Below are 18,609 nucleotides of genomic sequence, written 5' to 3'. Positions count from 1 at the left end.
GCTGGGATTACAGGCATAAACCACCGTGCTCAGCCATTTTTTTTTTTTTTTTTTTTTCTGACACGGGGTTTCCCTCTTTGTTGCCCAGGCTGGAGTGCAATGGCACGACCTTGGCTCACTGCAACCTCCACCTCCTGGGTTCAAGTGATTCTCCTGCCTCATCCTCCCAAGTGGCTTGGATTAGAGGTGCCCACCACGACGCCCAGCTAATTTTTGTATTTTTAGTAGAGACAGGGTTTCACCATATTGGCCAGGCTGGTCTTGAATTCCTGAACTTGTGATCCCCCAGCCTCTGCTTCCCAAAGTGTTGGGATTACAGGCGTGAGCCATCGCGCCCAGCCCCCTTTTTTTTTTTTTTTTTTTTTTTTGAGACAAAGTCTCACTCTGTCATCCAGGCTGCAGTGGCATGATCTTGGCTCACTGCAACCTCCACCTCCCAGATTCAAGCAATTCTCCTGCCTCACCCTCCCGAGTAGCTGGGACTACAGGCCTACGCCACCTCACCCAGCTAATTTTTGTATTTTTAGTAGAGATGGAGTTTCACTTTGTTGGCCAGCCTGGTCTCAAACTCATGAGCTCAAGTGATCCACCCGCCTCAGCCTCCCAAAATGCTGGAACTACAGGTGTGAGCCACCTCGCCTGGCGGACGCACCCAACCTTTTCCTTACATTTTGGATAATGCCTTATCTCTGGTCCCCAAGTCCCCAACTAAACCATCCCAGTAGCCGTTTCTCTTCCCCACACCCCTGACTCCATGTCAAGTTCCTGCCTTGGTCCCTCTATCCCTTGCCCTTCCAGGCCTTCCAGAGGCAGTTATCCTGGCTTTGAACCCCAGCTCACCCTACCTTCATTTCAGTGCTCCCTGATGGCTACCTATTGCTGGTGCCAGGTGCTAAGAGGTTCTGCCCCTCGGCTGGACACCTTCCCGTAGCCTCCTAATAGTGGCCTCTGGGTTCCAACCCTCTCAGACAAATGGAACGTTAGTTACTATATTTCCGAATCCTCCACAACTTAACCAAAGGAATTACATGTATGTTGGGCCATGGCAGCTCATGGCTGTAATCCCAGCACTTTGGGAAACCAACATGGGAGGATCACTAGAAGCCAAGAGTTCAATGCCAGCCTGGACAATATAGCAAGACCCTATCTCTACAAAAAAAATATTTAAAATTTAGCCAAGTGTCGGCCAGGCATGGTGGCTCATGCCTGTAATCCCAACACTTTGAGAGGCGGAGGAGGGCAGATCACCAGAGGTCAGGAGTACGAGACCAGCCTGCCCAACATGGGGAAACCTCGTCTTTTCTAAAAATACAAAAATTGCCTGGGTGTGGTTGTGGGCACCTGTAATCCCAGCTACCCAGCTACTAAGGCTGAAGAATCACTTGAACCCAGGAGGCGGAGGTTGAAGTGAGCCAAGATCGCGCCACTGCTTTCCACCCTGGGCAACGAGAGCGAGACTCTGTTACAATAAATAAATAAATTTAATTTAATTTAATTTAATTTAGCCAAGTGTGTTCGCTTATACCTGTGGTCCTAGCTACCAAGGAGGCTTAGGCAGGAGAGTCACTTGAGCCCAAGAATTCAAGGCTGCAGTGAGCTATGAGTACACCACTGCACTCCAGCCTGGGTAGAGTGAGATGCTGTCTCAAAAAAAAAAAAAAAAAAAGCTATATCCCAGGTGTTTGATGATGGCAACTCAGAGATGGGCATGAGGGGCCTCCATTAAAAGAATGTACAGGCTAGTAGGGAAAACAGTCCAGAAGAGGCAGGGATTTTTTCTGCCTGGAATGTCTGGGTGTTAGGAAGGCCTGATAGAAGAGATGACATTTAACATGGGCCTCGAAGGGTGTGTAGGATTCTCCAGCCTAAAGTTGGAAATGGGAGGAGGGGGCCATGTGGAGACATTCCAGACAAAGGAAACTGCATGAGCAGGAGACATCCAGGACTCGAAAGGTCCCGGCCTCTTCAGAATGGCAAGCCCATTGGCTAAGTCAAAGGCTGAGTTTTCACTAAATTTTTCCAGTTAAGAAATGTTTTCCCATTTCCACATGACAGAAGAAAACGTTTTTTGAAAAAAGGGACAAAGCATGGGCATGTTCTCTTACTGGGGGCAAACCTTATCCTTCGAAAGTAGGTCCTTTTTTATAAATATCCCAAAGTCAATTAGAGAATACTCTGGTGATTCATGTAGGTTAGCAAACTGGTTCATGCTCTCTTGAATGCGTAAAAAAAAGTCATGAAATGTTTTTCATGATAAAGTCATGAAACTGATCTTGGCCCATACAGGAATTCAAAAGGCAATTTCAAAAGTTAATGACCAAACCAGAAGTCTGCAATTCTCCTAGACTCCTCCTTCTGCCTCTACCTTCACTTTAGATTACTGAACAAGATATATAATCATTCCCTAGCCATTGGATGACTCCACTATCCTGGCCACCTCTCTCCTTTCCTTCCCAGGCCGTTGAAGGGGTGGCCTGCCCCTCCACACCTGTGGGTGTTTCTCGTTAGGTGGAACGAGAGACTTGAGAAAAGAAATGAGACACATAGACAAAGTACAGAGAAAGAAAAAGTGGGCCCAGGGGACCGGCGCTCAGCTTACAGAGGACCCACGCCGGCACCGGTCTCTGATGTCCCTTAGTATTTATTGATAACTATCTTTACCATCTTAAAGATAAGGGAGTGGCGGGACAATAGGATCATTGTAGGGAGGAAATCAGCAGTAAGACATATGAATAAAAATCTCTGTGACATGAATAAGTTTAAAGGAAAATGCTGTGCCTTGAGATGCATATGCAAACATCTCCATAAACCTTTTAGCAGCATTGTTTCAGCCTATCACATGGGGAGAAACCTTGGACAATACCTAGCTTTTCTAGGCAGAGGGCCCTGTGACCTTTGGCTGTGTACCTGTACCTGGGTAGTTGAAATTAAGAGAATGGTGATGACTTTTAACCAGCAAGCTGCCTTCAGGCACTTGTTTAACAAAGACACATCCTGCACAGCCCAAAATCCATTAAACCTTGAGTCACCACAGCACATGTCTCTTGCAAGGACAAGGTTGGGGATAGGGTCACAGATTAACAGCATCTCAAATACAGAACAAAATGGAGTCTCTTATGTCTACTTCTTTCTATATAGACACAGTAACAGGCTGATCTCTCTTTCTTTTCCCCACAGGCCGTATCTTAAGTTAACCACTGGTTCTCACCTGGATGAGCCAAAGGTGCAGCCTGTATTTTGGTTGGGTGGAGGGTGGTGGAAACTAGTTTGTCATTTCCCACCTTGATGAAAAATGTTTAATTGTTAATGCTTTCCAAGAGCACATGGAACTGTGGGTTATATTTCACCATATGTATGGTATATATATGTATATTTCACCATGTATATATGGTATATACGTGTATATTTCACCATGTATATATATGTATATGGGAACCATGTATATATGCGTGTGTGTATATATATACAGTTCCCATATTGGAGAGTTCTAACACATTTCTTTTTTTTTTTTTTTTTTGAGATGGAGTCACCCAGGCTGGATCTTGGCTCACTGCAAACTCCGCCTCCCGGGTTCACGCCATTCTCCTGCCTCAGCCTCCCGAGTAGCTGGGACTGCAAGCGCCCACCACCATGCCTGGCTAATTTTTTGTATTTTTAGTAGAGACGGGGTTTCACCATGTTAGCCAGGATGGTTTGGATCTCCTGACCTCATGTTCTGCCTGCCTCGGCCTCCCAAAGTGCTGGGATTACAGGTGTGAGCCACCGCACCCGGCCCGGATAGTTCTAACACATTTCTGAGAGTTACAACAGCTTTTTTTGTTTGATTGGTTTTTGTTTTTGTTTTGTTTTGTTTTGTTTCTTTTTGAGATGCAGTCTTGCTCTGTTGCCCAGGCTGGAGTGCAGTGGCGTGATCTCGGCTCACTGCAACCTCTGCCTCCTGGGTTCAAGCGATTCTTCTGCCTCAGCCTCCCAAGTAGCTGGGATAACATGCATGCACCACCACGCCCAGCTAATTTTTGTATTTTTAGTACAGACAGGGTTTCGCCATATTTGCCTGACTGGTCTCAAACTATTGACCTCAGGTGATCCGCCTGCCTCAGCCTCCCAAAGTGCTAGGATTACAGGCGTGAGCCACCCACACCTGTATTGTTGAAAAACAACAGCTTTTCAACTCCCTCTAGGAATCAGTGGGGAAGGTGTGCCTGTTCCCCTTAGGCACCTCCCACGGAGCCTCCCCACATCCATGTTGTGCAATGAGCTGCATTAGCCTCATACCTCATCTTCCTCTCTTGTCCTCTAACCCAATCCTCCTTCACTGCTGCCTGAGTGAATATTCCTGGAACCTTTCTGTGATTTTTCATCATCTCAGTAGGATAGGCAAGGTTCTTCATGCTTTTGCTCTGGCGTCTCCCCACCAGGCACACTGAATTATGACTCCTCTCTGTGGAACACGCTCTTTCTCACTTCCCTGTGCTGGGAAGCACCTGAGTCCTTCCGGTGAATTCCAGCTCATCTGTTAAGGATTAGCTCCACTGTCTCCTTCATGCTGCCTTTGTTAATTCCTTCAGGCCTCAAGCACCGCTTTCTCCCTGAACAAGGACACAGGCCCTAGCACACCCCTGCCCTGGAGCACCTGCTGCCTGCATTGTCGCAGTCTACCCAGGGGTTGCATCCACCGTTCAGTGAGCTCCTGGATGACAAGCCCTAGACTTTTTTATCTTTATGTCCCCTGCAGTGCCTGGAACAAAAAAGACGCTCAACAAACTCTTGTTGAATGAATAAGTAAAAGAATGAAGAGTTCATGGCCAGGTGCAGTGGCTCATGCCTGTAATCCCAGCACTTTGGGAGGGTGAGGCGGGCAGATCACAAGGTCAGGAGTTCAAGACCAGCCTGGCCAGCATGGTGAAACCCCGCCTCTACTTAAAAAAAAAAAAAAAAAAAAAAATTAGGCGGGCGTGGTGGCATGACCCTGTAATCCCAGCTACTTGGCAGGCTGAAGCAGGAGAATTGCCTGAACTCAGGAGGTGGAGGTTGCAGTGAGCTGAGATCAAGCCACTGCACTCCAGCCTGGGCAACAGAGCAAGACTCTATCTCAGAAAAAAAAGAAAGAAAGAAAAAAGAAAAGTTCTAAAAATGTTTTAGCAAGAATAGCATCAGAACAATAAGCATACAGCTTCCCAAAGTAATTAAGAATAAAATTAATTATTCTGACAGTATCAGCTATGTTTTTGCTCATAGTAAACACACAATAAAATTCAAGAAACTGGGCCGGGCGCGGTGGCTCAAGCCTGTAATCACAGCACTTTGGGAGGCCGAGGCCGGTGGATCACTTGAGGCCAGGAGATCGAGACCATCCTGGCTAACACAGTGAAACACACCTCTACTAAAAAATACAAAAAACTAGCCAGGCGAGGTGGCGGGCGCCTGTAGTCCCAGCTACTCGGGAGGCTGAGGCAGGGGAATGGTGTGAACCCAGGAGGCGGAGCTTGCAGTGAGCCAAGATTGCACCACTGCACTCCAGCCTGGGCAACAGAGCAGAGCGAGACTGTCTCAAAAAAAAAAAAAAATTTAAGATAGTTGTGATGGGCTGGGCACAGTGGCTCACACCTGTAGTCCCAGCACTTTGGGAGCCGGAGAGGGACAGATTGCTTGAAGTCAGGAGTTCAAGACCAGGCAGGCCAACATGGTGAAACACCATCTCTACTAAAAATACAAAAATTAGCCAGGTGTGGTGGTGCAGGCCTGTAATCCCAGCTACTCGGGAGGGTGAGGCAGGAGAATTGCTTGAACCTGGGAGGCAGAGGTTGCAGTGAGCCAAGATCGTGCCACTGCATTCCAGCCTGGGTGACAGAGTGAGACTCTGTCTCAAAAAAAAAAAAAAAAAAAAAGGCTGGGCACGTTGGCTCACGCCTGTAATCCCAGCACTTTGGGAGGCCAGGGCAGGCAGATCACTTGAGGCCAGGAGTTCGAGACAGCCTGGCCAACATGGCAAAACCGCATCTCTACTAAAAATACAAAAATTAGCTGGGCATGGTGGTACATGCCTGTAATCCCAGCTACTTGGGAGGCTGAGGCAGGACAATTGCTTGAACTCAGGAGGTGAAGGTTGCAGTGAGCTGAGATCACGCTACTACACTCCAGCCTGAGCAACACAGTGAGATTCTGTCTCAAAAAAAAAAAAAAAAAAAAAAAGATAGCTGTGATGATAAAGGGCAATTTTTTGTATTACCTAAGGATGACCTAAATAACAAAGAGAGGCTCTCTCTCTCTCTCTTTTTTTAATTGAGACAGGTTTTCACTCTGTTGCCCAGGCTGGAATGTAGTGACTCGATTTCAGCTCACTGCAACCTCCACATCCTGGACTCAAATGGCCCTCTCACCTCGGCCCCCGGAGTAGCTGGGACTATAGGTGTGCACCACCACACGACTCTCCACTACTTTTTTGTATTTTTTATAGAGACGAAGTTTTACCATGTTGCCCAGGCTCATCTTGAACTCCTGAGCTCAAGTGATCCACCCACTTTGGTGTCCAAAAGTGCTGGGATTACAGACATAAGCCACCTCACCCAGCTGCTGAGGCTCTCTAAAAGAAAACATATTTATTTGGGAATACAGCAAGCTTGTCCAACCCGTGGTCCCTGGGCCACATGCAGCCCAAGATGGCTTTGAATGAGGCCCAACACAAATTAGTAAGCTTTCTTAAAAGATTATGAAGTTTGGCTGGGCGCAGTGTCTCACGCCTATAATCCCAGCATTTTGGGAGGCCAAGGCAGGTGGATCACCTGAGGTCAGGAGTTCAAGACCAACCTGGCCAACATGATGAAACCCCGTCTCAACTAAAAATACAAAAATTAGCTGGGGCATGGTGGTGGGTACCTGTAATCCCAGCTACTTGGGAGGCTGAAGCAGGAGAATCACTTGAACCTGGGAGGCAGATGTTGCAGTGAGCCAAGATCAGGTGACTGCACTCCAGCCTGGGCAACAGAGAGAAACTGTCTCAAAAACAAAACAAACAAAAACACAAGAACAAGAGACAGGAAAAGCCACTTCGTTTGAGAGTCTTTAAAGTCATTCATGTTAGCTACTTCTATGTCAACACAGAGGAATTATACACCAAGGTGGTCTAAGATGTTAAGAATTCATTTAAACATGAGACTGCTTCTTTTGGATTCTGTAAGTGCTAATGTTGAGAAATTCATGACTACTGCTTAACTGTTGGCATTTTATTTAAGAATGTTCTGGAAGAGCATCATCACATTTTCCCATCAGAGCTTGTGCAAAGAGGAAGCATTAGTGCCACGCCTCCATCACTAAAGGAGAGGCCTTGCTTTGGAAGGCGGGGCCAGAGATTCTGCAAGTAGCTCATAGCATGGCTTAAGGCTCTGCATGAAGACTCAAGTTAGCCGATTTTGACACATATGCAAATGATTCTTTGCTAATCAAGCAACAACCGGAGTCAGTAGCTTTTACAGCCCTTGGGATTGTGAGGACAAGCTGGTCAGGAGACAGGTGGCGCTCACTACCCCCATCTTGGATCTGTTGAGAGTTGCAAATCAGTAAAAACTTGGGAGCAACCCCGATGACTCATTTCTGAGTTGTCTCAAGAGTGTGTGCCAGGAACTGGTAGAACAAATGGAATCTTTCAAAGGCCCAGCTATCAAGAAGCTCACAGTCCAGATACGTAAGCATTACATATAATTCCATTACCCCTGCAAGGCAAGCAGCCCACACCAGCAACAGAGGCCAACCAGCCACAGGCTTCGCTCAGGTAGCTTTGATTTCATCTACAGATCCTGCTTTATTGTAACATGAGCACTGACGAAAAAGTAAAAATTTGGTAGGACTGAGAAAGTTAAAAATCCACCCTGCCCAGGTTAGGATAACAGACACACAAAGGCATCTACAAAATTAACAAGACAGCATCTCGCCCAATGACACATTACAGCTGTAAAGTATTTTCTTCTTTGAATAACCACTGCTGTCTTACTGAAAGCCTTTGTTCTCTGAAATACAGAGTATCAGAAACTTTGCTGTTTGAAATTCTATCAGTAAGAATGAAACATTCCACTCTTGACCAGGTGACTCTAAGTCACCTTAATACAGAGAAGCAGCCTTTACTGACAACCCAAGTCCAAGGCTTCCAAATGGGGATCTGTGGACACAGCATTCCTCATCTAAACTTTGCAGTTTCCAAAGAAACCACACTCTAAGGGCATTTTGCAGTTCAGGCCTGATATTGATTCTTTTACTCAAGCCCTGTTTTGCTTTGAGGTTGTCAAAACACTGCTTCATTTAAATTTTATCTCCACCCTTCCCCCAAATCCTACATAAACTGTCCTTTGGGGCCAGGCGTGGTGACTCACACTGTAATCCCAGCACTTTGGGAGGCTGAGGCAGGAGGATCACTTGAGGTCAGGAGTTCCAGACCAGCCTGGACAACATGGTGAAACCCCATCTCTACTAAAAATACAAAAATTAGCAAAGCATAGTGACAGGCGCCTGTTATCCCAGCTACTCGGGAGGCTGAAGCAGGAGAATCACTTGAACCTGGGAAGTGGAGGTTGCAGTGAGCCAAGATCGTGCCACTGCACTCCAGCCTGGACAAGAGCAAAACTCCCTCTCAACACACACACACACACACACACACACACACACACACAGAAAAACAAACAAACAAAAAACTGTCCTTTGGTCCTCTGGTGTACAGTCTACTTCATTGCAACAGGTTAATAAACCTGACTTTCTCAGATTCCCTGAATGGGGACAGATAGCATCCCAATCTATGAGAACCCTGCTGGTCTCAAAAGGGCTACATAACAATCTATTTCGTATAGTATTTGGGATATGACTATACATGTGTGGCAGGGAAAAACATTTAGCAAATTTATGCCTGAGTTTCAGTTTCTTAATGTAGTCATTTGTTAGCTGTCCCTGAATTAAAATTATTAAAATATGCGAATAGCATTTTAAGAGCCTTAAAGTCTGCTTTTAAAAAAAAATGGGCCGGGTGCGGTGGCTCACACCTGTAATCCCAGCACTCTGGGAGGTCGAGGCGGGCGGATTACCTGAGGTCAAGAGTTTGAGACCAGCCTGACCAACATGGTGAAACCTTGTCTGTACTAAAAGTACAAAAAAATTAGCCAGGTATGGTGGTGGGCGCCTGTAGTCCCAGCTACTCTGGAGGCTGAGGCAGGAGGATGGCGTGAGCCCGGAAGGCAGAGCTTGCAGTGAGCCAAGATTGCACCACTGCAGTCCAGCCCAGGCGACAGAGCGAGATTCCGTCTCAAAAAAATAAATAAAAAAATATATATATAAATATATATATGGGACCAGGCATGGTGCCTCACACCTGTAATCCCAGCAGTTTGGGAAGCCAAGGTGGGAGGATTGCTTGAGCCCAGGAATTTCACACCAGCCTGGGCAACATAGTGAAACCTTGTCCCTAGGAAAAAAAAAAATTGTTTTTTAATTAGCAAGGCATGGTGGAGCACAGCTATAGTCCCAGCTGCTTGGGAAGCTGAGGTGGAGGATTGCTTGAGAGTGGGAGGTAGGCCGGGCACGGTGGCTCAAGCCTGTAATCCCAGCACTTTGGGAGGCCGAGACGGGCGGATCACGAGGTCAGGAGATCGAGACCAGCCTGGCTAACACGGTGAAACCCCGTCTCTACTAAAAATACAAAAAACTAGCTGGGCGAGGTGGCGGGCGCCTGTAGTCCCAGCTATTTGGGAGGCTGAGGCAGGAGAATGGCGTAAACCTGGGAGGCAGAGCTTGTAGTGAGCTGAGATCCGGCCACTGCACTCCAGCCTGGGTGACAGAGCGAGACTCTGTCTCAAAAAAAAAAAAAAAAGAGAGTGGGAGGTAGAGGCTGCAGTGAGCCATGACTATACCACTGCACTCTAGCCTGCTCAACAGAGCAAGACCCTGTCTCAAAAATATATATACGGAAAATTTGCATTCAGAGAAAAAAAAAATTATCAGAGTTTGGTCAGAGAAAACCTCACAGGGCTGAATTCCCGGCCAATTCATACTAATCCTGTAAGATTTGGCTCAAACATTCTCTCTTCTTGAAAGCTGTCCCTAATCCTTCTCTTCTATACTCTGGTGGCACCTGGTGTTATATTTGTGGCATGGCACACGCCAACCACAATATTGGGGTTGTTGGTTTACCTGTTTTCCCAGTTCCATCTCAGCTCATTGAGAGCCGGGTCCCATCATTGATCTGTACATTGCACCTGGCACACAGGAGGAACCCAACTGATGATGAATAGATGGAACTGTGAATGAAGGGGAGGTTGGAAGCAAGAAAACCAGTTGGCAGATGGTTGTAATGGTCCACAAAGGATGAAAATAACCCGAACTTAGTGTTTGACTAGATGAAAAAGTAGATGAGTATGGAACACTATATTTTATTTTATTTTTATTATTTTTTGAGATGGAGTTTTGCTCTTGTTGCCCAGGCTGGAGTGCAATGGCGCGATCTTAGCTCACAGCAACCTTTGCCTCCTGGGCTCAAGCGATTCTCCTGCCTCAGCCTCCTGAGTAGCTGGGATTACAGGCATGAGCCACCACGCCCAGCTAATTTTGTATTTTTAGTAGAGATGGGGTTTCTCCATGTTGGTCAGGCTGGTCTCAAACTCCTGACCTCATGTGATCCTCCTGCCTCAGCCTCCCAAAGTGTTGGGATTACAGGCATGAGCCACTGAGCACAGCCTGGTTTTTTTTTTTTTTTTTCCCTTGAGACGGATTCTCGCTCTGTCACCCAGGCTGGAGTGCAGTAGCGCGATCTCGGCCCACTGCAAGCTCCGCCTCCCGGGTTCATGCCATTCTCCTGCCTCAGCCTCCCGAGTAGCTGGAACTACAGGTGCCCACCACCACGCCCGGCTAATTTTTTTATTTTTTATTTTTAGTAGAGACGGGGTTTCACCATGTTAGCCAGGATGGTCTGGATCTCCTGACCTCGTGATCTGCCCACCTCAGCCTCCCAAAGTGCTGGGATTACAGGCATGAGCCACCGCGCCCGTCCTTTTTTTTTTTTTTGAGACAGAGTTTCATTCTTATTGCCCAGGCTGGAGTGCAATGGCACAATCTTGGCTCACTGCAACCTCCGCCTACCGGGTTCAAGCAATTCTGCCTCAGCCTTCTGAGTAGCTGGGATTATAGGCATGTGCCACCACGCCCAGCTAATTTTTTGTATTTAGTAGAGACGGGGTTTCACCATGTCGGTCAGGCTGGTCTCGAACTCCTGACCTTAAGTGATCCGCCCACCTCAGCTTCCCAAAGTGCTGGGTTTATAGGTGTTAGCCACCATACCCTGCCTGTCTCATACATTTGATATTCTATAGAGATTTCACATGGCGGCATACGTCTCTGAAACCCCTTCATGGTGATTATAAACTGTGCCCTCTTTAAAGACATAGAGCTGGCCGGGCGCAGTGGCTCATGCCTGTAATCCCAGCACTTTGGGAGGCCGAGACGGGTGGATCACAAGGTCAGGAGATGGAGACCATCCTGGCTAACACGGTGAAACCCTGTCTCTACTAAAAATACAAAACATTAGCCAGGCATTGTGGCAGGCGCCTATGGTCCCAGCTATTCCGGAGGCTGAGGCAGGAGAATGGCGTGAACCTGGGAAACAGAGCTTGCAGTGAGCCGAGATTGCACCACTGCACTCCAGCCTGGGTGACAGAAGAAGACTCTGTCTTAAAAAAAAAAAAAAAAGACATACAGCCAACAGATCTACTGCTTGATCCCCTTATGTATTAGACTAAAGGAAAATCCTGTCAAGGACTATTTCTGCACCATGGAACTGAAGAATGCCTTTGTTAAATTTCAACCCACTTAAAAAAACAAAACAGGACTGGGCATGATGGCTCACACCTGTAATCCCAGCACTTTGGGAGGCTGAAGCAGGTGGATCACCTGAGGTCAGGAGTTCGAAACCAGCCTGGCCAGCATGGTGAAACCCCATCTCTACTAAAATACAAAAGTTAGCCAGGGGTGGTGGCGTGGTAATCCCAGCTACTTGGGAGGCTGAGGCAAGAGAATTCCTTGAACCTGGGAGGTGGAGGTTGCAGTGAACTGAGATCCCACCATTGCACTCCAGCCTGGGTGACAAGAGTGAAATTCCATCTCAACAGAAAAAACAACAAAGGCCGGGCACAGTGGCTCATGTCTGTAATCCCAGCACTTTGGGAAGCAAAGGTGGGCGGATCACGAGGTCAGGAGTTCAAGACCAGCCTGGCCGACATGGTGAAATCCCATCTCTACTAAAAATATGAAAATTAGCTGGGTATGGTACACACGCCTGTAATCCCAGCTACTCAGGAGGCTGTGGCAGGAGAATTGCTTAACCGGGACCTGGGAGGCGGAGGTTACAGTGAGCTGAGATCACACTACCGAACTCCAGTCTGGGCTACAGACCGAGACTCTGTCTCAAAACAAAAACAAACAAAAAGATAAATTTCAACCCATTTTTAAATGGTCTAATTATATGAGTTTCTGATGGACTTTGAACATACGACAAATGGAAGACTCCTCATACAGTGAATAAACGTCAGCGTATCACATTCCCAAAGTAGGGGTTAAGTTAAACCCTTTTAGATAAGGTTTACAAGAGTCATTACAACTTTCCATTCAGATAAGCTGGAAGGTTATCGTGGTAGCCAGTCACCAAATGGCCCCAGTGATCCTTGCTTCCTGGAATTCACTTACTAGTTTACACACCTTCCCACTTGGAATCATGTTTGTACTCTATGTCCAACAGAATGAGGCAGAAGTAACAGTGTGTTGTTTCCAAGGCTAGATCATAAAAGATACTGCCGTTTGTACCTTGTCTTGGTCTTAGATCATTTACTCCAGGGAAAGCCAGCAGTGAGGACGCTCAGCAGTCCTATGGGTCAATCAGAGTCCGAAAAGGCACAATCTTGAACGCCATCATCCTGAATGTTGAAATCCTAAAAGATCAAAATCCTACAAATATAATTCTAGAAAAAATCATTTAAAAGTCTTGGCAGGGCGCGGTGGCTCAAGCCTGTAATCCCAGCACTTTGGGAGGCCGAGACGGGCGGATCACTAGGTCAGGAGATCGAGACCATCCTGGCGAACACGGTGAAACCCCGTCTCTACTAAAAAATACAAAAAACTAGCCGGGCGAGGCGGCGGGCGCCTGTAGTCCCAGCTACTCGGGAGGCTGAGGCAGGAGAATGGCGTAAACCCGGGGGGCGGAGCTTGCAGTGAGCTGAGATCCGGCTACTGCACTCCAGCCCGGGCGACAGAGCCAGACTCCGTCTCAAAAAAAAAAAAAAAAAAAAAAAAAAAAAGTCTTTAAGGGGGATTTATTTGAGAAATATATAAAAACACAATAGAAGGCTTCATAAACCACTTTACACAATAAAATAGACAACAATAACATTCACTTTTTTGCAAGTATGAACACTCAGATATGTTAACAACGGCTGTATGGTCATAACAGTTATGAGCAGATAAGCCATATTCATAAAGAAATAGGTCGAAATGGGAAACATATAAACACACATCACTATAGTTGGTAATTGTGTGCACCCAGCTCTATAACTGAAGTCATCTGAAATACCATGACGAATAATCTAAGTCTTTGACGAGATCAGTCAAAAACTTTGATGGGTCACCACCACATATTCGGTCACCCAAAGAGCCAAGATCTGGAGACTTTTTTTTTTTTTTTTTTTTGAGATGGAGTTTCACTCTTGTCGCCCAGGCTAGAGTGGTGCAATGGCGCTATCTTGGCTCACTGCAACCTCTGCCTCCTAGGTTCAAGTAGTTCTTCTGCCTCAGCCTCCTGAGTAGCTGGGGTTATAGGCATATGCCACCATGTCCGGCTAATTTTGTAATTTTAGTAAAGACAAGGTTTCTCCATGTTGTTCAGGCTGGTCTCGAACTCCCGGCCTCAGGTGATTAGCCCGCCTCAGCCTCCCAAAGTGCTGGGACTACAGGCATTAGCCACCGCACCCGGAGATCAGGAGAAATTTTACCACAAATGCAGATGTATGAAAAGAACATCTCACTGGGCTCAGTGGTTCATGCCTGTAATCCCAGCACTTTGGGAGGCCGAGGCAGGCGGATCTCCTGAGGTCAGGAGTTCGAGACCAGCCTGGCCAACATGGCAAAACCCCGTCTCTACTAAAAATACAAAATTTAGCTGGGCTTGGTAGCGGGCGCCTGTAAATCCCAGCTACTCGGGAGGCTGAGGCAGGAGAATCACTTGAACCCAGGAGGCAGAGGTTGCAGTGAGCTAAGATCCTGCCATTGCACTCCAGCCAGGGCAACAAGAATGAAATTCTATCTCAAAAAAAAAAAAAAGAAGAAGAAGAAGAAGAAGAAGAAGAAGAAGAAGATCTCTTCTTTTTTCTTTTTCTTTTTTTGTTTTTTTGAGACAGAGTCTCGCTCTGTCACAACACAGGCTGAAGTGCAGTGGCGCCATCTCGGCTCATAGCAGCCTCCAGCCCAGGCTGGAATGCAGTGCAGCAGGCTGGTCTTGAACCCCTGACCTCAGGTGATCTGCCCTCCTCGACCTCCCAAAGTGCAAGGATTACAGGCGTGAGCCACCGCACCTGACTCTCTCTTCCTTTATTGAGGAAGTTTCAAAAGTTTCAGTGTTGTCACATACATGCATACTGCTTATGCACAAAAAAATCAACATTGTTGCTGGTCTCAGGGGTTCGAAACTAGCCTGGCTGACACGGTGAAACTCCATTTCTACTAAAAAAAACCCCAAAAAAACAAAAATTAGCCGGGCATGGTGGCAGGTGCCTGCAATCCCAGCTACTCAGAAGACTGAGGCATGATAATCACTTGAACCCAGCAGGCGGAGATTGCAGTGAGCCGAGATCGCACCATTGCACTCCAGCCTGGGCGACAGACTAAGACTCTGTCTTTGAAGAAAAAAAAAAAAAAAAGGTCAACATTGTGATAATACACATTCATGTAGTCAAGTTTCTGATGTCCAAGGCAGCAGAAGAAAACTCTGTCCCAACTCTCAGAGAGACCAAATTGTATTCTGTATTTGTTCTTTCTGGGCCAATTGGATGGTGCCCACCAATATTGAGGGCAGATCTTCCCAACCTAGTGCACTAGGAATCACACAGTAATCTACTCTGGAAACATCCTCATAGTCACACTCAAAATAGTGCTTTACAGGTTTCAAGATATTCCTTACCAGTCAAACTGACACCTAAAATTAAGTCTACCCTTGATCAACTTGGCACCCATATACACCTATTTAAACCATTTTTAATTTCCGAATAAAGACAATAACAAAGCAATAGTTCCACCTAACATCATGCAACTAACATAATGCAACTATCTTACGGACAACTGAAAATCCACTAATTCCTTCCCCAGAATTTAGCTTTTGGGATTTTCATCTTTCAGGATTGTGATTTTCAGGATTTTTGATGTCAGGGATTTTAGACTTTAGGGATTTTGATTTTTTGGGGTCTCAACATTCAGAATCAAGGCATTCAAGATTCTGTCTTTTGGCTGGTGTGGTGGCTCACACCTATAATCCCAACACATTGGGAGGCCAAAGCAGGATCTCTTGAGGCCAGGAGTGAGACCGGCCTGGGCAAAACAGTGAGACCCTGTTTCTATCTAATATATGATTATGTCTTTCAGGATTATGATCCAAACCTGCACAGGTGGTCCATATAGCAAGGAACTAAAGCCTCCTGCCAACAGATCCTCCAGCCCCAGTCAAGCCTTCAGATAACTACAGTCTTAACCAATATTTAAACTGTACCTTGGCCGGGTGTGGTGGCTCACACATGTAATCCCAGCACTTTGGGAGGCAAGACAGGCAGATCACCTGAGGTCAGGAGCTCGAGACTACCCTGGCTAATGTGGTGAAACCCCCTTTCTACTAAAAATACAAAAATTAGCCAGGTGTGGTGGTATACAGCTTTAATCCCAGCTACTCAGGAAACTGAGGCACAAGAATCACTTGCAACTGGAAGGCAGAGGTTACAGTGAGCCAAGATGGCACTACTGCACTAGAACCTGGGCGACAGAGTGAGACTCTGTCTCAAATTAATTAATTAATTAATTAATTACGCCTGTAATCCCAGCACTTTGGGAGACCGAGGTGGGTGGATCACAATGTCAGGGGATTGAGACCATCCTGGTTAATATGGTGAAACCCCGTCTCTACTAAAAATACAAAACAAAATTAGCCGGGCGTGGTGGCAGGCGCCTGTAATCCCAGCTACTCAGGAGGTTGAGGCAGGGGAATCACTTGAACCCAGGAGGCAGAGGTTGCTGTGAGCCTAGATCACGCCACTGTGCCACTGTACTTCAGTCTGGGCAACACAACGAGACTGTGTCTCACAAAAAAAAAAAAAAAAAAAAAAGAAAAAGAAAAAAAAGAAATTGTAAAAATACTTCTCAATAACTAATAACTTTTAAAATCATAATTGAAAAATAACAATAGTTGAAACTGAACAAAAAGACTACATATACAACTTGTGTGATGCAATGAAAGGAGAGAAAACCTATAGCCCTAAATGTTTACATTAAAAAAGAGAAAGGCTGAAGATGAGCGAAGCATCTACCTTAAGAAGATAGAAAAAGGCCAGTTGCAGTGGCTCACGCCTATAATCCCAGCACTTTGGGAGGCCAAAGTAGGCGGATCACCTGAGGTCAGGAGTTCGAGACCAGCCTGGCCAACATGATGAAACCTCATCTTTACTAAAAATACAAAAATTAGCCGTGCCTGGTGGTGAGCGCCTGTAATCCCAGCTACTTGGGAGGTTGAGGCCAGAGAATCGCTTGAACCCCGCAAGGCAGAGGTTGCAGTGAGGTGAGATTGTACCACTGCACTCCACCCTGGGCGACAAGAGCAAGGCTCTGTCTCAGGAAAAAAAAAAAAAAAAAAAGAAGATCGAAAAAAAACAACAGAATAAATGCAAGTTGACTAGAATGAAGGAGATGATACAGATAATATTAAAAATTAATGAAATAAGACCAAAATTCCATCAAGGAAAAAAGAAGGAGAATTAAGTATTAGAAATGGAAAAGGAAGGTGCCACTATATATCCAACAGATATTAAAGATAATGAGAGAAAGGTATGAATAACTTTATTCAATAAATTTGAAAACAGAAAAAATGAACAAATTCTTTTAAAATCCCGATAAATTGGCTGGGCGTGATGGCTCATGCCTGTAATCCCAGCACTTTGGGAGGCTGAGGCAGGCAGATCACTTGAGGTCAGGAGCGCGAGACCAGCCTGGCCAACATGGTGAAACCCCATCTCTACCAAAAAACACAAAAAAATAGCTGGGCATGGTGGCACATGCCTGTGGTCTCAGCTACATAGGAGGCTGAGGCAGGAGAATCGTTTGAACCTGGGAAGCAGAGATTACAGTGAGCCGAGATGGCACCACTGCACTCCAGCCTGGGTGAAGGAATGAGATTCTGTCTCAAAAAAAATAGTTAATAAATTAATTACCTAAAATCCTGATAAATCATCCTGATAAATGGTCATTTATCAAAATGAATTCAGAAAGAAAGATAAATCTTTTTTTTTTTTTTTTTTTTGAGACACGTCTTGCTCTGTCACCCAAGCTGGAGTGCAGTGGCCCAATCTCGGCTCAGTGCAATTTCCGCCTCCTGGATTCAAGTGATTCTCTGACCTCAAGCAATTCCCTCTTGCCTTGGCTTCCTGAAGTGCTGGGATTACAGGTGTGAGCCATCATGCCCAGTGTATGCTTGTTTATTTTTATAATCATTTTATTTTGTTTTGTTTTGTTTTGTTTTTTGGTTTTTTTTGAGACAGAATCTCGCTCTGTCGCCCAGGCTGGAGTGCAGTGGCGCGATCTCGGCTCACTGCAAGCTCCGCCTCCTGGGTTTACGCCATTCTCCTGCCTCAGCCTCCTGAGTAGCTGGGACTACAGGCGCCCGCCACCGCGCCCGGCTAATTTTTTGTATTTTTAGTAGAGACGGGGTTTCACCGTGGTCTCGATCTCCTGACCTTGTGATCCACCTGCCTCAGCCTCCCAAAGTGCTGGGATTACAGGCGTGAGCCACCGCGCCCGGCATCATTTTATTTTTTAAATTTTCTTACAGAGACAGGGTTTCACCATGTTGGTCAGGCTGGTTCTGAACTCCTGACCTCAAGTGATCCACCCACCTCAACCTCCCAAAGTGCTGGGATTACAGGCATGAGCCACTGTGCCTAGCCATCATATTAAATTTATAACAAACTAGCTTGAATCAATAACAACTGAGCTTAGGCTAGGCGCAGTGGCTCACGCCTGTAATCCCAGCACTTTGGGAGGCCAAGGCAGGTGGATCACCTGAGGTCAGGAGTTCAAGACCAGCCTGACCAACATGGAGAAACCCCGTCTCTACTGAAAATACAAAACTAGCTGGGGTGGTGGTGCATGCCTGTAATCCCAGCTACTCGGGAAGCTGAGGCAGGAGAATCGCTTGAACCTGGGAGTGGGAGGTTGTGGTGAGCCAAGATTGCACTCCAGCCTGGGCAACAAGAGTGAAACTCCGTCTCAAAAAAAAAAAAAAAAATCAACTGAGGTTAAATAGCATATAAAACCCTGTTCCTATATAGCTATCTCCCTCTC

Source organism: Macaca nemestrina, chromosome 7, assembly GCF_043159975.1.
Source record: "Macaca nemestrina isolate mMacNem1 chromosome 7, mMacNem.hap1, whole genome shotgun sequence".
Classification (NCBI taxonomy): domain Eukaryota; kingdom Metazoa; phylum Chordata; class Mammalia; order Primates; family Cercopithecidae; genus Macaca; species Macaca nemestrina.
Note: the sequence above shows the minus strand (reverse complement) of the source record.